The sequence below is a fragment of the Bactrocera dorsalis genome, chromosome 2, assembly GCF_023373825.1.
Source record: "Bactrocera dorsalis isolate Fly_Bdor chromosome 2, ASM2337382v1, whole genome shotgun sequence".
Classification (NCBI taxonomy): Eukaryota; Metazoa; Arthropoda; class Insecta; order Diptera; family Tephritidae; genus Bactrocera; species Bactrocera dorsalis.
Window position 1 is genome coordinate 18,572,450 of NC_064304.1, and position 22,177 is coordinate 18,594,626.

General features: G+C 39.0%; 1 protein-coding gene across 4 annotated transcripts in view; it reads right to left on the reverse strand.

Annotated features, from left to right (window-relative positions):
- LOC115066118 (uncharacterized) overlaps nucleotides 1–22,177 on the reverse strand; it is a 271,428-nt gene that overhangs the window by 96,964 nt on the left and 152,287 nt on the right. The gene's annotated exons all lie outside the window — the stretch shown is intronic.

Below are 22,177 nucleotides of genomic sequence, written 5' to 3' on the forward strand. Positions count from 1 at the left end.
CAACCAAAGACTTGTAACTCGGTAAATTCTTCTGTAATTCTGCCGCTAAAAGGATACCAAGTTCAGTTCAGTCGAAGGCGGCTAAAAAATCGGAGAAGAAAATATATATTTTAAGCATACGGGGGCTAAGGGAAGTATTGGTCCGATTCAACCCATTTTTGACATACAGACATACCATTAAAGGAGAAGGATTATCCCTTAATTTCGGTTATATACAAATATCATACATTGACCGACGTTTTCGATCAAAAATCAAAGCCGTTCCCACGACAGTCGGGTCTACGTAACCGTAACGGACCCGGATTTTTATCCGGCCAAGGACGACCAACTCGGCAGAATTGTGCCGCTACAACAACAACATCAAAAGTCAATCATCATCGCTGAACATAACTTGGCTCGAAAACGTCGAAATTTTCAAGAGGCCATAGAGTGAAGCGATTTCGCTTGGGCAGGTCGAGCAGCTTTAGTTCTTGCGAGCTGTATTTTGTCCGCCTTAAATTTAAGATCTCGACGTAAAATGTTCTACGTCGTTCCATACGTCAGTCCGAGTCCCGTTATATCAGACTAAGTGATCCATAGTTTAAATTGTATACCAAATATGTTTTAGATCCTTTTATAATCTAGTCGAAAAATGAACATTGAGTCAGTCCGCAATTTCTCTCATTTGCTTCAAGTTATGGAACCACTCTGTGGTAAGAGTGACTAGAAAAAAGAAAACCGACTACTTACAAGTCCGGTATTATATTTGGTATGCTTCTCCGCTCTACAATGCCCTATTGTAGATTGCAAATGCAAATGGAAATCTAACCTCCCTGGGGTCTTATGAATATTTGCATAAAATTTCTCGTAACTGCATTTTTTCGGTTGAATTTTTTATGGAAAATTAACAATTCTCTTGTGCATTTGTCATTTGAGCCTTTTGAAACTTTAATTACGAACTTTTTATCTCGCGCGGAAAGCAGATTTTGTTCTAATTCATGACCGTTGAAGGTAGTTGCTCAACATCACAAGCAAAAAAAAAAAACTCTAATAATAATCGCGAAACCATTTTTGAACAAAGTATCCACCGTAATACAATAATACATACGTATGCAAATGCACATCTCTACGCACAAAAAACATTTTTTTTTACTGCAAAATGCTAACACACGAGGATGTGCTTGTAAGTGAACCGCACCTCCGCACCGCAGCGGAGCACACCATCACTCGAAAACATTTATAAAACATACATTTTTCCACATAATTTTTTCGGCAGGTGCCGCACATACCTTTATACATATCTACATTCATACATGTGTGACATATTTACAGAAAGACGGGCGTTTCAATAGGTGGGCAAATCAACTGGCCGCGAACTGCTGCCCGCTGTCCACTGTCCACCTTCTGCATCCCCTAACAGTCCGCCTTTCATTTCGTTTCGGCATTCGGTCACACACAGTTCATTTTCTCCTTCGCCGTTCGCGTGCTTTCGCTGCTTGGTCGGTTGGCTGTTTGACAGCTCCGTCTGTCCGGCTGTCTGGCTGTCTGCTCGGTCAGCTTGTTGTCTGTGCTGTCGTTTGGCCTTTGTCAGCGTGGAGGCGGCCGCAGTCGGGTTTTATCTGCTGCTTTTCGCATGGAATGTGTCCAACTGTTTTTATATGTGTATGTGTGTGTGTGTGTGAGTTTGTTAATTCCTGTGCACTTCTGCGCCAGCCAAACTTTCATTTGCAACGGCAAATGGAAATCCAGCATATGCATTAACAACTCCTGTTGGCCCAGCCAGCTCAAGCCCGGCGGAATTGCAGCCAAAGTTTGAATCCTCAAGGATTTCCGCTTTTGCATAACTAAAATGTGTGCACACTCGCGTGCATACGGAAAAACTCGAAATTTATTCACAACAAACAAATTGCAACTTTGCAGTTCACTTTTCAAATTTGTTCATCATGTTTGACTCGCCGCCGCCGCTGCTGCCGTCGACTCATACCCTAATCACCTCTTCAGAGTGGCAGCGTGGCAGCGTTCTCTTTCTCTCTACGATTTGCATTTTTGGCGCGCTCATTATCGAAATGACCGTTGCGGATTATTCCCGTTACATACAAACTCTCGAAGTTATGAGTCGTTTGTGTGTTTTACTCAGTGGCATCGGCAAAAGTTTGGCTCAGTGCAAGGCAAACTCTGTCAAAAGTCGGTATAATAATTTTCCTCTTCAAACATATCAAAGAACATGTATATTTTTGGGAAGAGCTCTTTTGGGAGAGAGTGAACTTGTTTTTGGGGAGGCGGGTGGATTGAGACTTGCAGAAACTATTCACGATTAAGGCAAAACCTCGAACCTTTATGAGTGGAGAAATTTTCGATTTTTACTTTATATATTATGGTATTAATAATGGTACTAATCCATGTTCGAAATGGCATTAAACTCTATATTTCTTTAAGCTTACATCGAGACTCAACAGGTTTCCACTGTTGGAGACAAGGGGCATTACTTTTGTTGTAGTATTTCTAAAAATCTCTCCCCAAAAGAAATCTGCACTTCTTCTGGTCTCTTAGGTTCATTTACTTGATAACGTGACCTAAATTTATCGAGGCTTGGCTTTCATTTAGAATACATTTTTTAAATGGTTTTTGAATTTCGATAATTTTCTGACCTGAAATTGGCCTATAATGAACCTTGCTGACAGCGAAGAGCATTAAAGAAGAAGACGTTTTGGAGCATCTATTATATCTTATAAAGATTATCTGAAGTATGTACATGTAAATAAAATTGGATTAAGCTTTGGAAGTGGATATTAAAATTTGAAGACGGTATTAAAGATTTGTGTTAAAACACGTGAATATGTAGTTTTTGTGGCAGTCCGGATCAAATTTGATCTCCATAAAATTTATTTTTCTATCTATTCGGTTTGCGTGCCCAGATTAAATGGACCTGCGACCAGATAAAAAGCGAATACAGTAGTGATAAGTAATACTTAAAATATCATCAGTGTTTTCAACGACCTGGAGTCCTACAAAAGACTATTCGTTTAATGACTCAAAAGTCGAAATGTCCAACTAACACTTTAAAACTTTCATAAAAGCAAAATAAAAATCACTTTGGCTTTTGTCGAAATTGGACGTAGACATTTGCCTCCTTCCCCCAAAACGACACGCTTTCAACGCTCTTGTTGTGTTGCGGCATGCGGTTTTGTACTTTCGGTTAGTTTTTCTGGTCGGTTTTTGTTTTATGAGCGTGTACAACAAGTCCACATGAGTCAGCCGATATGATGAGCATAAGCGGGTTAAAGTAGCGTGAGGGCGTGCGTGTGTGGGAGTGTTTGAGCCAACAGCTGGGCGGTCGGCCATGAGACAGCTACAAGGCATTAGTTTGTAAATGTTAAAGTCGTTATTATTGTGGTTGCTCACAACAGATGAGTTTTAACTGCCATTGTTGTTGTTATTGTAAACTTTATCAGTTTTCATTTTCGCTAGGGGTTTGGTTTTTTGTTTTTTATTTTTATGCTCTTTGCTTTAGTGTTTGCGCCGAGTCATGGTATTTAGCAAAGTACTGCAATTTGACTTGTTAAGCATTATGATGGCGGGGTTTAATAGCTTCGAGTGTTGGTGAATTGTAAAGGAGTAGGCGATTGCAAATAAAGTAGTTGGGAGTAAATTTGTTGTGTATGTGAATGAGTGTTAGTGGAAGTGGACCAGTGGAAGTGGAAGTAAAACTTTGTAGACCTGATGGCAATCGAAAAAGCAAATTAAGGTTATGCTCAGCAATTACTTGACATTTTTCAACTAATTTTATGCTTAAGGTTATCCTAACAGTCTCATGTTAAATTGTGAAAATGGTAGAAATCGGATCAGAACCATGCCTACTTCCCACATAACACAAATAGTGCTGTTAAGATATGCCATCTTAAGTCCAAACTTGTCGAAATCGGTCTGTAATATTTCAAGATTACTATACTGAATGTGCGGATCTCAGTGTCAGCGACTGATTTTTTAAATCGGTCAATCTAAATTTTTTACGATAATAATATGCGCTTGTGCCAAAAATGGGTCAAATCTGGTCAATACTACCCATACCTTAATCTCAATCTGCATCTTCGGTGCATATCGGGCTACACCAACAATGGTACTTAATTCCTTTTTACACATACCACCTGTCGACACTGCAGATCCATTGCTGAAAAGTTTGCTTTAAGACCCAGGGAAGCTGATTTATTAAAAGGGTACGAACTAGGACACGCCGATATTCTCTCTTTATTAAATTGCATTTCTGCAAACTTGGACTACTACCCTTGGCAGCATTTCCTCTGCTCAAATGCCGACGAATGATGTGTGGATAGGGCGGAATCACTGAAGAAGATGGGCTGTGAACGTTTTCTCGGACGGGTTCAAGCTAGGAGGGAAGGTTGGAGTGGGAACTCTCCGTCAATCTTAGCTCTAGGCTACCGGATCACTGTAGTGTTCTTTCTGTTCGGCTGCAATATTCTTTTGGCCTAGACTAGAACGCCATCTCCTGCGTCTGCTATCTACACAGTCTGTTACACAACCCGTTCCAAGACTGACTTTGCAAGACTGACGTTGAAACGCTTCGGCGGGCTTGCCTTCGGCGAACCAAGAGACATAGCAGAAACTGAAGTTAGCCGTCCCAACATTTTTGTGATACGCCTTAAGCGCTTTGTCGATTTGTAAGAGTATTATGATCTATTATTTAGGAGTTTTAGGTAACACAACGAGTCGGCGTTCTAAGCTGTCCAATTGGGATCCGTGTTTCGATCGACCTCATAACCTAACTTCATCTAAGCCATAGATCAAACATCTATACCCCTATAAGAAATACTTCGAGCTGCAGAGCTGAATAGAGAATATACAATCTTATATAAGAGTAAACATTCATCATTTGGCTTGGCTTTACGAGTTTTTGAAAGATTTATGGTCTTTTACGCATTGGCAACGGTGAATACTGCAGTCGACGGAACGACATATACGACGGCATTGACATGTTTCAATGACTTAAGAGGTAGCGGCTTCGCTGGCTAGTTATCTGTGGTCCGAATGGATGAAAACACTTCAGCTCTGAGAGTATTAGTCGCAGTAACCATCCGGGGAAAGGAGAGGAAGAGATATTCACACCGTTGGAAAAATCAGTTGAACAAGGACCTGGCTACGCTTGGAATCTCCAATTGGCGCCAAACAGCGAAAAAGAAGAACGACTGCCACGCTTTTGCGGTGTCTTATAAGAAGAATATAAGTATATCTGAATTATTTACCTGAAGTTATCAACTAATACATACATGCTGTAACAACAAAAAATCGACCTTCGCATGTGAAGAAACTAGCGAGCGAGTATTGCACAACACTCATTATAGCACTTTCAATTTTATTTTTAACTCCATCAGCACCATTTTAATCCTCCCATTTTACTAACCTCACATTTACACAAAAAAAAAAACAGGCCTTCTTGCCATACCATTGCTTACTTGTTTCATTTGTATTTGCATTTTAGTTACAATTTCGTTTCGATTATCATTACTGGCAGCGCGCCTCTCCTTCCATTTCATATTACTTCCACATTGTGGCTTTTGTTGTTGCCGCTTCACCACGCTCATTGAGCCAGCTCACCGCTGTTACAGTTTTTATTAGTTCTCGTTTTTCTTTCACATTTCGTTTCCGTTATTATTGCGCAATACTTGTATCGTTTGGCTTCATTTGTGGAAAGGAAAATGCTTTAATAAATTATTGCCACACACTAAAAAGCGAATTTCAGCCAACTCACAAACCAACACCACGCCATCATAGCTACCAGCAGCAAGCGCCGGCTAACCCGATCGAATGCCTTCGGCGCGCAAATACGAGCAACGAAAATAGAAGAAACAGCGAAACAGGAAAAAGCTGCACAAAATCAACAACAGCAATTTGAATGTCCTTCCTTTCGCTTGCGACCGACTAAATGAAGTGTGGCGCGCGCGTGGAGCAGCACCAGCGTCGACGATGGCGATGGGTTGACGGCAAGCCGCGGGCAGCGTCAAAGTTTGGGTGAAAAGTTAAACCGAGGCGAATTATTGCTCGAAAATCGTTGGCTGAGCGGGAAACGGAGCACATTACACCCTTTTATGGCGATCCAGTAGTGTGGTTAACTTTGTATGTGTTTGTGTGTGTGTGTGGCAACAGACAAAATGGCAGCTTTACAACTTCCGGCGACTGCCACTATTGCTGCTGCTTTCACAGCGCGCCGGCCAGCCACAACGTTCGCTGGCATGAGAAATGAAGTGAAATGAGTCGCCACACACACACACGTACACACTTGCATGTACACAGCCGGACAAGCGCTCACAACGCTTCTTTTGACAGTGTCATTCGCGTGTGTTATTTCGGCATGAGGAACCGTGCGGGCGACTTTAAATTGATGCACTTCCTCGCACAACCCAAAATAGCGAAACAACAAAACGGTGGCAACACTGCAAGCAGTCGAGTAATTGGGGCGGTACATGCCAGCGGAAAAAGGGTAATGAAAAAAGGATAATAATAAGAATTCGCTGCAAAATGAAAATGAACAAACTAGAATTTTCGGTTTACCAGACAATTTGCACTTCGCCGCACGCGCTGCAGCGCAGTTCAACGTTCAACTATTTATTGTTTTATATGTGATTGTACACGCTTGCCATTTCTGTTATTTTTTTTACTTTTTAATTCCTGTTTTGTGTTTTGTTTTCTTGTTGTTTTGCTCCGAAATATTCCGGACGCTCACTTTTTCACTTCAATTATTATAGTTTATTTTATACATTCCACAGCACAACAACACAACAGCTGAGCGGCTACATGGCAGCGTGGCGGCGCTGACGTGGTGTGGCGCTGTTGCCAAGCCAACAATGCGGAAATGCACAAATAAAATACATATTTTACATTTGTTAAAAACTTTTGGCTTGCACTGTATAGTGACAGCTTTGTAAGTGTTGCTGTTGTTGTGTTGGCGTTGGCACTGGCCTGATAAAACGGGGATTAAGTGCGCGTAGTCATCCAAAATAGGAGCAAGAAAAGTTCGTAAGTGCAAGTAAAAGCAGTTACTTGTGATTATTTGCTGCAAAGCGAAATGTAGCGTCACACAGTTTGACTAGAATTTTTGAAGCGTGCGAAGAGTATCACTTTCTATTATGAGTTATACTTCTAGTGGATTTTGTCACGTCGGGATTAAGATCATGAAAGATTTTACTTATAATCCAATATTTGTCATATATTATTTCAAAAGATTTTTTTTCCTTAGTATGTACAATGATATTAATTAAAATCTGTTACAAAAATTGTATGAACACATACAGTGAGGAGCAAAAATGAGTACTAAGTTTGTGCTTCGTCACATGTACTCAATTATGCATCCGTTAAGTATTCAATAAAAGGTATCGAAGTTTGCATTGCTCATGACTTAAATAAAACATTTCATTGTTATTATGCTTTATTGCGCTTGGTAAAAACTTTTTGATAAATAAAAGTATTTTTTTTTAATAGTTAATACATTTATTTCATTGGACTCAAAATAATAATATCAGGAAGGTATAAGGAAGGTAGCATCACACATTGAGAGGAGTATTAAAGTCATCACAAGAGCAGGTTTTAACACGAATGATATCTAAGGTGCTTAAAATAAACCATTCAGTTGTCATAATCGCTGTGAAAAGGTGACCTAAACGTCCCCTTATCACATGTCAGGGGCCACACTAAACTTTTATGGCTCCTGATGCACGTCTTATGAGAAAAAAAAACAAAAAAAAAAAAAACAAACACTTGAAACCAAAAAACGAATTTATAAAAATAGATAAGCTTTTTAGTAAATGGAATGCCAGAAAAGCACTCCTGGACAATGGCTATATCACAGCGGCAATAACTAAAAACCAGCATTGTCAGTATAGAATGTTAAGGAACAGTTGAAATTCGCCAGAGAGCACCAAAATTAGATAGCAGATGACCGTATAGCTTGTAATCTGGTCAGATGAATCTATATTTAACTATTTCCAACCAGTTAGCTAACAATATTGCTGGCATTGCCATTGGGGAGACCATACAAGGGAACAATGTTTCATGAATAGTGAAGTATGGTGGAAGGGCCGTCATGAAATAGGGTTGTTTCCATACTGGTACATGTAGTACCTCTAAAAAATTCAATGAAATAATGAGGAAAGAAGACTAACTGCATACTTTGTAGACCATATACCCGATTTTGTGGAAAGGTTTGTTTGTCGTAAAATAGAAGTCATATTTCAATAGAATGACGACCCAAAACAAACATTCAAAAGTAGTAGTGAAGTAATGGCTTGCCTAACTAAATGTCTTATTGATGCAGTGGCCAGCTCAAAGTCCTGATCTCAATCCGATTGAGAATTTGTTGTCAATCGTCAAATTAAGTTTAGAATAACATCCATCAACTCCAACTAATCTGTACGAGTTTTGGCAAGGGGTACAGCGAAAAATACATAGCATTCTAAATGAATTTATACAGAATTTAGTAAAAAGTATGCCAAACCTTCTACTAGGTATTTTGTGAAATAAAGGATTATAGATTAATACTATAAATTAGGTATTTTTTGAAAGTTTCTGTAAGGTACAAAATTGAGTGCATATATATTGTTCGATTTTATTTGTTTTTTTTTCTTAAAATTCGATATTTTATATTTTCTTATTATAAATCATTTCATTGGGAATTGATAACGAACTAAAGAGATAAAAAGCTTTTAAAAATTTCTTTGCTACATCTGTACTAGAGCATATACAATATAAAGACACGAACTACAAACATGTATTTATTTTTGCTCCCATACATACCATCTATAAAAATTGTATAAAGCCTTACTTAAAAAGCCGAATATCTCGAGAAGTGTTAATGATAGCGATTTTGATCACGGATTTTTTTGTAGCAAAAAAAAAAATCCTACAAATTTGTTATATAATTTGTTTCTATAGCTCTTGTCATTTACGACATAAATACATACAAAAATATCCGAAATTCTTGGAAAAAACGGGTTTAGAGCCTCGTACTACCTCGCCGGTGTGAGTTACGACTTTGTTGCACTGGGCACATTTGTAGAGTGAACAATTCTGAGAAATATGTGTCTAAGGTCAAAGCGATGCCATAAAATACCTCTGATCTGTAGGAATTTAAAGATAAAAACTCACGATTGTAGTGAAAAATTTGTATAGGCCTTGGTCCAGTTCTTAATGTTAATATTAAGAGCTAAAATTTTCAGGGAATTTTTTTAGGGTATTTTCAAGGAAATTTCGTGACGGGACTGAAAAAAATTAATAGTTCAATAAAAAAAACACCCTAATGTACATATATATTTTGGTGTGAACAAGCTAATATGTAGGGTAGGTAATTTTTAGATAAAGCAAAAGTATAACTCACAGTAAGATGAAAGCCATTGGAAACGAAAGATAAAAGAAAAACAATTTTCAGGCGATCGGGACTTTTTTCTTTCACAAAATTTGATGCAAACTGTGCTGTATCATTTCGTGTAGCACACAACAATGGTTCGCTCGCTTCCGTTCTGGAAATTTCAAAATTTCGATTTACACTGATGAAAGTTTTCCACTGATGGAATAATGTCTCCAGCGGAAAAATGGCAAAAAGTGGTCGACAAAATGATACATATTTGGTTCACTAAAGTTCATTACAAATAAAAAAAAAATAAGTGGAAGTTTGATTATAAATACGAAAAGACTTTTTCGACTACCCAAAATAATATATGTACATATATTTAAAACCTTGTCTTTATGCCTGAGAGTTAAACCAACTCACACTTATGCTAAAGTGTTAAATTATTTTACTCGTAGACTTAAAATAAGTCAAGGAATCACACACGTGAATTCTCGTGCTTGTTTGCATTCATGAGTGTTAGTTATACACGCGTGTCAGAAAGGATATAGAACTGTATACACGAATACATATATGTACATACATACGCATATGCATGCGTGTGAAGAGTCATATTTTTATTCACCGCGTTATATAGTATGCACATAAAAAATATTAATTCCGAGCAAATTGCACATGCTAGCACATTAGGGTGGGTCTTATGCAAGTGAAAAAACTATTTATTTTAGACTTAATTTAATTTTCTTGCTTCAAATTCCTGTTATATGTAGTCCAACGGTATTCTATTTTCTTCAATTATATTGTGCTAGGCACATTTGTGATAATTTTTTTCACTATTGGACATAAGTTTTATGTTGCTTGCTGAGCCCTTAAACCTGTAGATAGGTACTTACGTATATTAACAATGAAATGAATTTATTTGAGAAATTTACCAAACGAGTACTCATAATTACACCAACTTTGCCACCTCCAGTGTATTTTTGGTGCGATTCTGCAAGTTTTAAAGTAAGGTGCACCCTAATGCTTGAATGCATGCATGAATATTGCATCTCTGTTTAAACAACTATGAACTCACACGTGAGCATATATAAGTAGGCATATGAATTCGCTGCCTACGCTATAGAAATGAACATAGAGGGTGTCTTTTTAGGTAAAAAAGTTTTATTTCACATAAAATTCGAGTCCTTATACGTAAATCTGGCTATCGTGAGAAACATAAAATCTTACTTTGATAGCTGGTTTGACAGCCATACCCTTTGCAAGTTCTATGCCTCTAAATGAATACCCTTTATTAGCATTCATTACATATATGCACATATGTAACGGGTGATTTTTTTGAGGTTAGGATTTTCATGCATTAGTATTTGACAGATCACGTGGGATTTCAGACATGGTGTCAAAGAGAAAGATGCTCAGTATGCTTTGACATTTCATCATGAATAGACTTACTAACGAGCAACGCTTGCAAATCATTGAATTTTATTACCAAAATCAGTGTTCGGTTCTTTTCTTTTTTATCGACAAATTTTGTTCAGCGATGAGGCTCATTTCTGGTTGAATGGCTACGTAAATAAGCAAAATTGCCGCATTTGGGGTGAAGAGCAACCAGAAGCCGTTCAAGAACTGCCCATGCATCCCGAAAAATGCACTGTTTGGTGTGGTTTGTACGCTGGTGGAATCATTGGACCGTATTTTTTCAAAGATGCTGTTGGACGCAACGTTACGGTGAATGGCGATCGCTATCGTTCGATGCTAACAAACTTTTTGTTGGCAAAAATGGAAGAACTGAACTTGGTTGACATGTGGTTTCAACAAGATGGCGCTACATGCCACACAGCTCGCGATTCTATGGCCATTTTGAGGGAAAACTTCGGACAACAATTCATCTCAAGAAATGGACCCGTAAGTTGGCCACCAAGATCATGCGATTTAACGCCTTTAGACTATTTTTTATGGGGCTACGTCAAGTCTAAAGTCTACAGAAATAAGCCAGCAACTATTCCAGCTTTGGAAGACAACATTTCCGAAGAAATTCGGGCTATTCCGGCCGAAATGCTCGAAAAAGTTGCCCAAAATTGGACTTTCCGAATGGACCACCTAAGACGCAGCCGCGGTCAACATTTAAATGAAATTATCTTCAAAAAGTAAATGTCATGAACCAATCTAACGTTTCAAATAAAGAACCGATGAGATTTTGCAAATTTTATGCGTTTTTTTTTAAAAAAAAGTTATCAAGCTCTTAAAAAATCACCCTTTAAATAGGCTAGTGTGTAAGCCCTTGCCGCTGCAGCAAAGCAAGCCAATGCAATTGTCAGAATTTCAGACGAAAATTCCCCAGATTTATTTTGCTTTTTTACACGCTTTTGTATGCTTTTTTAATTCAACGGCGGCCACAGGATATACGATTGTAACCACAACAAGCTTTGCCTACGGCTGCATGGGCAAGGTTGATGTTATGGCTGAGAGTTCATACATACACATATGTGTGTGCGGATTGGCATGTGCATTTGTATTTGTGTGCAATTCGTTTTCATCTCGCAAAACAATTTCCTTTTCATTTCGTTACGAAACATTGGTTGGCTACAACTATCGCTACGTGCAACATCCATGCGCGTTCTATGTTAGTGTGTCTGTGTTAGGTGTTGGCGCCGCGGCAAGGCCATGAGCTACTCTGCTTTCGCTTTTTCATTTCGACATCATACCTTCGCTCTGTCCATTTTTTCAGTTTTGCTAAACTGTTTTATGCTGCGGCTCACACTGTTTGCTCACGCTCTACGGTTATCGCCCTGCGGTTAGCATACAGTGGCGGCTAACTTATGGCTTAACCGGCAGCCATGCTTTGGCGCTTTCATGCTTCCGCATGAGCTATGCGAAGAATATGCAAATGCAAATCTTAGCCGATTAGAGCGCAATTAAAGTGTCAGCTGTCGAAGCGGCTTGCAGAGCTTAGTGCTAAAAGTTATGAGCTTTGAAATGGTGGACAAAGTAAGTGAAAAGTGTGTGAAAGGCTGGTATTGTTTGGCATCGTCACAGCTTTCAGCGTGGATATTTCGAAGCAATTATTGAAATAAAGTTAATTAAAATTAATAATATAATTAATAAACTAAAAAATAGAACTCTACTTATTTCCTGGTATTGAGAAAGTTAGAAAAATTAGAGATTTCCAAGAAGCAAGACTATATAATGGGTTTGGAAGAAGAGCTTACGTATTCGATCGAAACAAATTACTTTAAAAACATTGCAACCTCATCAAAAATAAACTACGGATTGCTGCAGTGATTTTCAGGCAGAAGTGTCTGCTATCAAATCGGCGGTAGATTCACTCCGGCAGTAGAGCGACAATAATTGCGCTGAGCTCGGTAACTGTGCGTTCTAAGCTAGTAAAGGAGTGTTTTGTCTCACTAGAAATAGCTTCAAGCTACTTCACTATCAGGGTCGTTTGGGTGTCTAATCATAGCGTAATCGCTAGCAGCTATAAAGTTGTGAGCTAGCCTGGGAGGCACCCTTGCCTCTTATCTCGGTATGGGACCGAACTCTCTGTTGGTGTTTTGCGTTTTAGCCCAACAGCCAGTTCCGGAGCGACTGCGAGGTCCATCTGGCTTAGAGTAAAATGCAAGAGATCTACTAAACTACTTCTTCTTCTTTATTGGAGTAGACACCACCTACGCGATTATAGCCGAGTTTACAACAGCGCGCCATAGGTTTTTCCTTTTCACTGTTTGGCGCCAATTGGAGATTCCAGGTCCTACTCCACCTGAGCTTTCGAACGGAGTGGGGTGTCTTCCTGTTCCTCTGCTTCCCACTAGGACAACATAGCCGCTGTTTCTTAATTCGTTGAACTCTATCAATGTCGTCATATATCTCATACAGCTTATCGTTCCATCGAATGCGATATTCGCCGTGGCCAACGCGCAATGTACCATAAATCTTCAGTGGAACCTTTCTGTCAAAAACTCGTAACGTCGACTCATCAAATCTTGTCATCGTCCATGCCTCTGTACCAAATAGCAGGAGGGGGATGAGTGACTTGTTGAGTTTGGTCTTGGTTAGTGAGAGCCAAGTCGCAAATGCGACGACTGTTCCTTTAATGCCAGGAAATCTTTCATCTTGACCTCGTTCTCAAACGCAGAACTAACGAGCCTAACTAATGACATCCATGTCTTACGCTGATGATAGCAGTTGTACACTCTTATATAAGATTGTACCTTCTCTACTCAGATCTTCAGCCCGAATTATTTTCTCCAGAAGCAGATTGAAAAAGTCGCACCATAGGGAGCCGCCTTGTCTGAATTTTCGTATGGTATCGAAGCTCGGATCGGAGAGGTCCTTCCCGATCCTGACGGAGTTTTTGTCATTCTTCAACTTCAGTTTACGAAGTCGTATTCATTTTGCGGGGATACCACATTCAGACATTGTGACTTAAGGGTAGCTCCATTTCTTGCTGTCAAAAGCAAATTTGAAATCGACTAAGAGGTAGTGTAGGTTGATTCTCTTTTAACGGATCTTATCCAAGATTTGGCGCATGGTCGGTTATTGATTTGCCAGGTCTAAAGCCACACTGATGAAGTCCAATCAGTTTGTTGACGGTGGGCTTTAATCGTTCACACAATACGCTCGATAGAACCTTGTACGCGATGTTGAGGAGGTTTATCCCAGGGTAGTTGGCGCAGTTTGTGGGGTCTCCTTTTTTATGGATTGGGCATAGCACACTTAAATTCCAGTCATTAGGAATGCTTTCGTCCGACCATATTCTACAAAGAAGTTGATGTTAATACACAAGGATTTTTTAAGAATATTGAAGTGCTTCTGCCAACCCATGAACCCTGTGTGTAAGTAAACAACAAACACATTGATTATGTGCAATGTACACCGAGGAGGTTAACTCACTTCCGTTTCCGATGTCTCCCTTATCAAACCAACCAACCAACAAGGCGGAAATGCCGCCAAAGTAAACGAACTGCTTTCCAGTTCAGAAAGAAGTACAGAAATGCACAAACGCATGAAACTGCAAGCGACACTTAGTACATGGGTTCACCGAAATGCCGGTGGGTGCGAAAAACTCCACTTGACAATGCGAAGTGCAAAGAGACAATGGAAACTTTGTTGCGCAACTACCGGAGACAGCGAACTATTGAACCACCAAAACGCTCAATACACGCTTCCTACAAAGTTCACGATTCTACCGCGTATGTGGAAAGGCTGCGGGGCAAGAATGACATGTGTGAGCGAACATAAGAAATGCAACGAAAGAAATGAAAAAAGAAAAATAAAAGAAAACAAAGGAACTACTTGAGAAAAAGCAAGCAAACAGAAAGAAAGCAAAATCGAGTTAAGGAAGTTAACTTAAAAGGTATACAATGCGAAAAAGTTAGAGAACTTCAAAGAATACGAAGAAAATACACATTGCAACAAAAACCGGAACTCGCTGCAAGAAGTGCCGGGTTGCAAAATCTAAAAAGAATTCAAGCAAACACCTTCTTAATGCCACAAAAATGCGAAGGCGAGCGCAAAGGGCACCAGAGCAATGGCGAGACTGCAGCAACGTCATGGAAGCGGAAAATTCAATGAGCAGAAAGAAATGACATTTGTGCAAAGGGCAAAAAAGATACAGAATGTGGTTGAAAGTGCAACGCAAATACAAACAAACACGGATACTTAATCACACAAACTTCCTGTGTTGAACGCATTCCGCCTGCTGCAGCGCCCAAGTGTTAGCGAACGCAGTTGGAACTGAAGTTCTAGGTGACGCAATTGAAATGGAATGAGAACATAAAAGCTTACACCACATGTTTAAATGGGATTGCGTTTCGGCAAATTATTGCATTGACGTAAATAGACCATTGCGAAAGTTACGCTTTCTCGGGTTTTACGCGGCTGCGGAGCCAGAGAAGGTGCGTGCTCAGACGGCTCCCCCAGCGCGTGCAGCATTCGGTCTCCCTTCGCTGAAAACTTCGAACTACGAAATTTTGCAGTCGCGGGGGTGAGTGGATTGAGTGAAGGAATTTAAAAAGAAGTACGCTCTAAATGTTTGCGTGTAGAGATTTCTGCTCCCTCTCTTGCGGACACTTTTTATTGCACTTCACTTCGTGTACAATTCTTGGATTATGAAACTCGAGACACCTGAAAAAGCACGTACACACGCGGAAATATAACAAAAAAAATTATTAGGGTGTGTTATTTTATAAATAAATATTTATACTAGGAAAATATTTTCTTCTTCTTTACTGGCGTTAAAACCGCTCACGCGGTTATATATTGTTAACAACAGCGCGCCTGTCGTTTCTTCTTTTCCAATTGGAGATTCCAAGCAAAGCCAGGTCCTTCTCTGCCTTGTCCTTCCAACGGAGTGGAGGTCTTCTTCTGCTTTTCCCGCGGGTACTGCATCGAATACTCTTGTCTTTTAATTCGCTGATTATGTCAATGTCGTCGTATATCTTATACAGTTCATCGTTCCATCGTGGCCAACGCGCAAAGGACCATAACTCTTCCGCAGAACATTTCTCTCGAAAACTCGTAACGGTGGTTCATATGTTCATAGGGTTAAAGCATAGGTGCTTGTTATGAGTTTTGGATTCCCCTAATGTTCGTATGTGCACTTGAATCGCACTTTGAGTGACTATAAAGCGTTGTAAAGTAAAGAAATCAGAAAAATAACCCGAAACTTTGATTTAGTATAGCTACCAAGCGAATACAAACAAAATGGTAGTTCAGAAATGTCTTCTACTTTGATTTGACAAAAAAAAGCCAACTTTTAAAGGTAAATAACGCGGAATGTCGCAAATCCGCTACGCCTTACATTTCCACTTTCCTGCCGCGTTTTCTTTCGCATTTAAGATTGTTTCTCATAAAATCACTAAGAACTGCAATGCTTTCGACGCGCCACTAGAGCTTTCTACAAAAACAACAGCTAACCCAGCACTTGCTGCAAACGTCACTCACATTTGTATGTGTGTAGACAAGCAATTAAAGCATACTCCACATGAGTGGCATTACAATTCCGGTAGGGAATAATAAAAGGAAAATGTTGAGGTGTTTTTGTAGTACTGTGACCATAAGCGGTACTTGTGGGAACAATGTGACCCCTGTTTTTATAAAGGAGAGGAGAAAACGAGTGGGGAACGGTAAAAGAAAATTGCTGTGGAGCGAGGAAATTTTCTTTGAATATTTAATGTACATAGAGTTGATTCTGCTTTTTCAAAGCGTAAGAATATTATGTGAGAAGCCGACAAATTTTCTTACGATATATTTAGGGTTGCCATTCAAGCGTTCTGTATTCATATTAATAACTTCAACTGCTGCTGTGTTATCTTTTTTATAGGAAATAAAAGAGTTCATCTCGAATTTGTTCATGAGAGGGTCTCAGTGGAAATTCAGTTCAAGAGTTGATATATATTTTTTTAAGCAATTAAAAAGAACAAGCATCGAGCCACGATTGTGGCCGAATTTAAAGCCAAAAAACATATTGAATAGCATTGATCAACCAGATTTGGCTCCGTGTGACTTTTTCTTGTTTCCCAAACTGAAATTGACGCTCCGTGGAACCTGTTTTCAGTCGATCAAAGATATAAAACCAAATTCGCTGAAGGATCTGAAGGCCATTCCAAAAGTGCTTATGAAAAGGGTTTCGAGGACTATACAAATCGTTGGCATAAGTGTATTACATCTGGTGGGTGGTTGGGCATTTTAAGGGGTACTCTCAGTGTGACCATTTAAATATATGTTTGTGAAGTTACGATTGTTTTAACAATTTAAGGGTATATTTGTAAGACAATATAAACTTATGTCGTATATATTTCACGAACAAATTCGAGGTGCATATGATTCCGGCCTTTACTGTTGATGAAACCTTAAAAAAATCTCAAATAGGAGATATTGTCCATACAATATTCTATGGCTGAAAAAAATTGAAAATTATCAAAATGTTGGGGTTAAAAAAATTCTGAATTATAATCAAAACTTTGGTAATTTTTGTTCATAAACCAAAATGGATAGGTCATAGGTATATAGAACTCCGAGCTATTTTACTCAGGTTACACTTTAGAAGATTGCTATTCAAAAACTATTTGAGATAATGTTTAAAATTTTTTGGTATATAATAATAATATTTTATATTTATATTGTCTAACGAAATGTGAAAAAATCGACTTATTTTTATTTCACGCTAGGTGTGCCCCTTAACAAATCCTTACTGCTACTCACTACCATAAACTATATACAGAAATCACCAATAAAATATATTTTTTCCAATGGCTGCACAAAAGAAAAATGCACCGAACGAACAAAGGAGTAATTGAGTGAACAAACTAAAGACAACAAAGAAACAGAACAGAAGCAAGCTCTGCTGAAATTGACAAACAAATTTCGAAAGCAAAAACAACACAACACAGCAAATTGCAGCAAAGTGTAGTAAATGCAGTGTCTGAAAAAAACAAAACGAAAAAAGAAGAGGAAAAGCGAAAAAGTGGAAAATGTGGTTAGAACTGTGGTGGAACCACACAGCTAACTATGTGAACTGAGCGCAACGGAAACGTCACAATAAATAGCAAAAGAAAACAACAACTTACCAGCAACAAGAACCACAAGTATGTACAAAAACCAACGGTGAACACAATAGAAATTTTTTAAAGACAAAAAAAAAATTATGTAAATGGTAGGGAGGTCTGAATGAAGCCAAAGGGAAGACTCTTTTACGACTTTAAAAACTGGTGGACTCTGTTTAGATTGAGGAAGAGACTGAGCTGTTGAGGATAAGTAGCTCTATCAACCAAAACTGGACGCGAAATGTCCATGCCTATATGTAGTAAGGCTGGCACTGTCTTGAGCACTAAGTATATACCAAAGTGGTTAGATATTTTCGATCTGTTAGATTCTTAAAAAAACCGTCTTTTTATGAAGAATACAGCCTCTCTTACGCAATTAGTTTCTTTTTGAGATAAAATAATATTAACATTTAGTCAACTAAAAGCTCCTCTGGGTTCCCGAAAATTGTTATTTGAAGTCTGTTGCTACAAATAGTTCAGAAAATGATGTGGAAAAGATAACGAACCCAATTTAGTCTCAAATTTTGCACTTAAACGTGTTCCCAAATTCTTCAAAGTCCCAACCACGAGGAGCATGCAGCGAACTTTCCTTGGCAGCGTCTTGGAAATTGAATTCTAAACAAAAAACGGTGGAACACTTCCGTGAAATTGTTTTTGTTGTTGCTGACAACGCTTTGGCCATTGTTGTGTGTCTTGGCTGTTTTTGTCGCCACTTTCTTTTCCATTTCTGTCGTGAAATGCACTTAAATCAAAGCAATGCACAACTGCCACCGGGAAGAACTGTCACGCTGAGGCACCAACAACAATAAGAGGGGAGAAAAGCACCATCAACAGCGAAATAAAGTAAATTTTAAAAGAAATAACGAAAACAGATTTCTTGTCGTGCGCCGTATACACTCAGCCACACACAGAAGCATACAAAATGACGTCGACAATGCATTGGTGCTTCGCACTTTCCAGGTGTAAACGCGCAAAATGTGCATATGTCACGTGCCACCCGCCATCCTTTCTATTTCAGGTAGTCAACGCTCAACTCAGCGAGACTATACCTTATATGCGCTTGCATTGCCATAGTTAAGACGCGCTATTTTCCACAAGCGAGCGCTCAGACGCCACTAACTCACTTTCTTAGCAGAGCTCTTCGGTTTTTATTTTCTTCCTTTGCTAAGCTTTCGTTAAAAATTGTTTCGCTTGGATTATTCGTCGTCGCTTTGGTGATTATTTCTTTAGTTCGTACATGTCATTCGTTGTTGTTGCACTTTATTTTACTTTAATCTTTTTTTGCACTGGCAACTTTGTGTTGTTCGCTGCTTTTAGATGCACATTCGTTAGCGGAAAGCCAAGTCTAGCAACTGACAAGCTTCACTTGAGCACAAAAAGTGCACGCATTGACACACATACATACACATGCAACAATAAAAACATCACTTGCTGTTAGGTATTTCCTTTTGCCACTGCGAAAATTTATTTAATTTTTTTTTCGGAGCTCAGCAAGGTGTAAAGCATTGTGCTTGAAGAAGAAGCGTCTCCGACAATTCGGGAAAAGTGGCGATGTGCTGCTGACAAGTGCACCCCTTGAAACGGGGAATAAGTTTTAGTTACTTGTGTGATATGTGGCGTGTAGTCGCTGGAGAAGAGACGCAGCGAGCTTTTCCATGGAAAGATCGAAGCTTAAAGGAAGGTCGGATGGGGAGTCGTCTGTTAGCAGCTCTCAATCAACTTTGGTTGCAGACTGTCGGTTGATTATAGTATCTATAAAGCAGAACTAGCAGCTGTCAATCTAGAAACAGATGTTTTTTCCAAAGTGCGACTTCTTTTAGGGAGGTATTAATCCACTTCGGTAACAGAGCTGCTATACAGACCTTGAGCTTGCTGACAATGAGTTCAAAGCTGGTCAAGGAGCGCATGACCTTACTGGAGGTAGTAGCAAGCCACTTCCATATCAAATTTGCCTGAGTGCCTGATCTCAGCGGTAACGTCGGAATTTTTAAAGCCGCTAAGCTTGCAAAAAAAGACATCCAGCACTTGTTTTTGCAACGAAACCAGAGTAAAGCAATAAGTTCGCATTGAACTGATAATTCTTGGCAAGGCTGTCGCAGTGAGGCTATAGACTTCACGGCTTAAGCATTTCCAGGTAGGTTTTAACGGATTTGGCAACGTGAAGTTGAGCGTTGTCATGCAGAAGAATCACTTTTTTGTGCCTCTCAGAATACTGAGACCATAAGGAGCACTACTTCCTTGTTTCTGTATCATTTCCTGCGCAAGTGGTAGCTTTGAATGGCTTGACCGGTGACCCCCAACGCTGAAGCAAGCTCTTCTTGCGTTTGACACCGATGCAACGTTTCTAATTCACAGTCTTTGAAGGATTTAGGCCTTCTGTTTATAGTCGGTGAGGAAAAATTCTCCGAAAGGCCTAGATCGATCGATCGTTTTAGATATATTTGTTAGGTATTAATGGAAAAAATTAGATTTTTGGTATAAGCTCATATTTTTTAAGCCACTCTAAAGTGAAAAATGACTTTTGGGTAGCCGCCATTATGTCATGTCGGAATAAACAGAAAAATCTTCCTCACGGCCATACAGTCATACACCTTTGTTCTAAGGTCTTCTACGGGAATCCAAAATTTTTCAAATTCAAAAATTCAATTAAAAATTCCAATTGTTAAGGTATAATAAATTTTGTAAATGAAATTTAAATTGAATTTTAAGTTCCAAGACATACAAGTGTATAAAACTCTATAAATTTTTGTGTTTTTGGTAATGCTATGTCCGCCAAGATGTAGGCAACATTTTGTTGTATTGACTTAAAAATAGCGATAAAGCAATAAATATGAAGCTTGCTTTATTCTCCACGTTACTAAGTAAATAAAATTGAAAAAGTGCTTTAGATATGTAGCCTTAGTATTCTTCTTTATTGAGATCGCACAAATTTTGGTTTACCAAAAGCCCAACAATACACTTTTTTGTTTGCATACTTTTATTGCCTTCTTAGTTTTGTCTTTTAATATAATTTTTTTTTTTTAATTTTATTTCCCAACTTCTTACTTCGAGCCTTAAAGCAATACAAGAAAGTAAATCTTTAAAAACAATTGTTGCGAATAAGAGACATAAAAAAAGGTACATTTCCGCCCTTATCGCATGCTGCATGCTCGCAAAGCTCTCGCTCTTCTACATCCCATATACAAACACCTACATACAAACATACTTCTGACATATAAATATTAAATTAGCGTATACGAATACATTTGGCTGGCAGTCGTTCTTCGGTTTCTTTTATCCACTTCATAAAAAAATGGCAAAACCAAGAAAAAAACAAATTTCAGAAGTTACCACTCGCTCTGGATGGCTTAATTTTCCCTTTTTCGCTTGCCACTCACTTTCTCTGCTATGCTGTCGTATTGTTTTCAGGCGGCGCGTCGTTGAGTGATCGGGTCACTGCAAACTTTTCTGCAGCTTTGAATATTTAACACAGGTATGAATATTTGAAAAGCCAGAAAGAAATAGCGGACGGACCAAGGGACGGACGAATGGTCAAAGGTTGGGAATGCTGCAGGTGGTGGTAAGACCTGTGGAAATATTTACGGAAGTACAGTTATAACATATATATGCAAATATATACGAACTTTTATTTATATTTGTGTAAGTATGCAAAAGTAAATGCTTTTTGTCATGCACACAACTATAACAACAGAAATGAATATATCTCTCCTCGAGTGGTTGTCACTGTGAGTGTGCCCCTGTGTCGGAGAGGATATACAGAGGAAATAAAGGAGCGCACGTAGTGAAGATATCGCCAACATACAACCGTATATGGTCACAGGAGTATGTGCATTCCACTAGCCAAAGCGGAAAGCAGTCCAAGTCCTCCTCGGATGTGCGGGTGGCTGCCAGTTGCCAGCTTTTTGACCTTAATAAAAGATAGCCGCTTGCTGCAGGTGAAACCAAGATGCCTCATGCTTTCTTTCATATTTTTAAATTTTATGCTTCTCACCTTTATTTTTAGTATTTTTTACCTTGCCATTCTGAAGTTGCATGCGAATTGAGGGCAACAAAAGCAGCAGCACTTAAGTTTTCAGCCATACCTATGCCAAAAACCAGAAATATGCTCATATGATAGGCGTACACATATTTCATACTTGTATACATACTATATATCTGATTTCTGTGCATATGCTATGTGTACATGTAGGTTTCAGGTCTACAGGCGTGCTTGTCAAGCCACATTCGGCCGCCTACTTTTCGCCTGCTCTCTGGCACGTCCATATCGTTTCACTTGCATACATACATATCACCATATTATATATTT